The sequence below is a fragment of the Rhinolophus sinicus genome, linkage group LG09, assembly GCF_036562045.2.
Source record: "Rhinolophus sinicus isolate RSC01 linkage group LG09, ASM3656204v1, whole genome shotgun sequence".
Lineage (NCBI taxonomy): Eukaryota > Metazoa > Chordata > Mammalia > Chiroptera > Rhinolophidae > Rhinolophus > Rhinolophus sinicus.
The window spans coordinates 44,474,737-44,477,777 of NC_133758.1; the positions used below are offsets into that span (position 1 = coordinate 44,474,737).

At 37.9% G+C, this 3,041-nt stretch overlaps 1 pseudogene; it reads right to left on the reverse strand.

Annotated features, from left to right (window-relative positions):
- Positions 1-2,060: 2,060 nt before the first annotated feature.
- On the reverse strand, positions 2,061-2,474 carry LOC109433840 (2-iminobutanoate/2-iminopropanoate deaminase; annotated as a pseudogene).
- Positions 2,475-3,041: the final 567 nt, after the last annotated feature.

Sequence of the window (3,041 nt, forward strand, 5' to 3'; positions counted from 1 at the left end):
ATAAAATGTTTATAAGTATCCTTATTTTCAGATGAAGAAAATTGAATCTCAGAATTTAAAGAACTTGCTTAAGGCTACACCTTTAAATTTAGTGACAGAATTAGAATCTTTGATCCCAAACCTTTGGACCTTGTCCTTACACTTGACAACATCCCCCACACAATACATTTTTCCTTCATTTAAATTGGATTAAACAATTAGACACAGCTTGAATAAAAATGTATATCAAATAAATTAAGCCTCTGTTCACTAAAATCCAGAGCGTGGGCATTTACACTACCATTTAAAGCATGTTAATATAAAACATTTCAGCCTACACTACTTTACAGTATATTATGTGGGTATAATATATTAATATCCTCATTTTGTAAATTGGACAACTGCAATTCAGAGAGCTCATCTTCTCTAAGGGACACAGCTATTGAGTTGCAGATACAGGACTAGACCCCGGCTTTCTAAGTTCAAGAAGAGTTTGTTTTCCTATCATGCTTTCTTTTCAGAGTGCCTGGTACATTATCTGCCACAGCATAAAGTTTAGGAAATATTTTCTCTATTTACAATGGCCACCTCATAATGCTCAAATTATATTCTGAGGGAAGGTCTGTCAGCACTTGAGCTCTTCCTCGAATCAGCACAAAGTATGTAGAGTCCTCTGGCTGGATCAGAAACTTGACTTAGGATCAGGATGTCCTGTGACAACTGAATCATCTATTGCTACAAGTCTCTTACCTGCCCTGAACTTGTGATCTACTGTCTGTTTTGGTAGATGATGTTTGTCATCTCTTTCATCGCTGTCCTGCTTTCTGCCGTAGCTCTTAAGTTATGCTTCCTCCAAATGTGTCTTCCTGCTCTGACTCCTAACTTGCTCCTCAACTTTAAGCTGCCACATTAGCTCCTTATTCTCTCAGTCTCAGCATTTCTACTAGGGCTGCAGAGACACTGGCACCCAGCTCCCAGCAACTCCTGCTCTTTCTTTATGTAACAGAAGAGCAAAAAGAAAGAACCAAGTCTGCAGACGTCTTGGCTTAGGCAGCTGAAACTTCTTCCCTCATTTAAACATAGTTAACTTTCCATTTGACTCTCAGGAAATTGAAACATCCCTCCTTTGATATCTGAAGTCATTACTTATGCCATCGAATAACAAAAAAGTTCACCTACAGAAGTTCAGTGAAATTGCCTTAATGAATATTTAGCAATATAAAACTTTTGCAAACTGCCTCAGTAAGAGTTTTTCCAGATTGATAATATATGAGGTGTGATGAAACAATACAGTGAATGTTTAAATTTAAAAAATTATTATAGTAAAAGACACATTGCCATTACTCCCCCTGAAAATACTCCCTCTCACTTTGAACACACTTATCCCATCATTCTTGCCACTTTCTGAAGCAGTTCTGGAAGTCCTCCTTTCGTGAGTGTCTTTAGTTGTGCTGTCATGGCTGCCTCAATGTCCTGAATCATTTTGACTTTGGGGAAGAGCAAGAAGCGCCAAATGATGAATAAGGTGGATAAGGACACACTGTAATGTGTTTTTGTTTTTTTATCTGCTTATCTATTTTATTTCCATTAGAAAAATATTAACTATATAAAATTTTAATCCACTTTTTTCTCCTTTATCTCTACCATTCAAACTTAAATCTTTAATTTTACTCAAGTAAAAGCAGAATCATGTGTCTGACATGAGAACTAAATATTTCACACCATTAAATTAATAGGATTTAACTAAATTAGGTGTACCTTTTATTATTTTTCAGGAATAGTAACTCCTTTATCCTGCGTATTATTTCCCTTTACTTTTATTTATTAGAGTAACTATGCAATGAAAGGGTGTTCTTTTCTCACATCCAGTAATATGAGTGTGCATAAGTGTACTTCATAACATCAGTAACTGGATTCATCATCTAATCTTTAATTTATATTCAATTCCCCTTATTATATGGTGTTTCCATAATACTTCAGATATTTTAGTGAGTCTTACACTTTCCAACATTGATTATGAAAATTAAGATGTTCATTTAAAAACATTATTAATATTCCAGACTAAATAACCCCAGGCCCCCTTAGAGTGATGCTATTGTAAAAGGGCCTTGGACAACTACTGCTTCAATCTCAACACAGCCCCCTTTGGGCAAAGCAGCAACCTGGTAAGCAGCTCTCACAGGAAAATTACTCTTGAAATGCTGTTGGTAGATTTCATTGACAATACCGAAGTCATTTATGTCAGCCGGCAAGACAGTTGTTCTTACCACATTAGTGAAGTCACAGCCTGCAGCTTTCAGAATTTCACCCATGTTTGTAAGAGCTTGTTTAGCTTCCTCTGCTATCTGTCCTGGCACAAGCTGTCCACTTGAAGTGTCCATGTCTAGCTGGCCTGAAATGTAAATGATCCCTATGACTAACACAGCTTGACTGCAAGGATCAATGGTCCGTGGGGCTTTCACATTGCTGGTCACCCTTCTGATCAAGGATGACATAGATAATCTTTTCCCTTTGAGGCCCCTCTGAAAGAACAATCCAGTACACGAACCCTGCTCATGACTACTCCCACACCGTAATTTTTTTTATTTGACAGAAATTATCGAATACCAGAAGTGATGTGTGACATGGAGCGTTGTCATGATGATGATTTATGGCACACTTTAAAATACACCTTCTCTCAACAATAGCTCACACCCGACCAACTGCACCAAACAGGTTGAAACTTGTCACATGCTGTTACTAAGGTTCATTGTGCTGCCTCCCGTGTTGAAGATCCCTGCCTGTCTGTAGATAGCACTCGGCAGCAGCATTCACTGTATTTTGTGATCACAACGGAAAGGCTCCGTTCTGGTACGCCAATTTCTGTCAAATAAAAACATTAGAGTGTGTCCTCATCCACCTTATTCACTGGATCTGGCACTGTGCAACTTTTTGCTCTTCCCCATAGTCAAAATTACCATGAAAGGTAAACATTTTGAATCAATTCAGGACATCGAGGCAGCCATGACAGCGCAACTAAAGACACTCGTGAATGAGGACTTCCAGAACTGCTTCAGAAAATG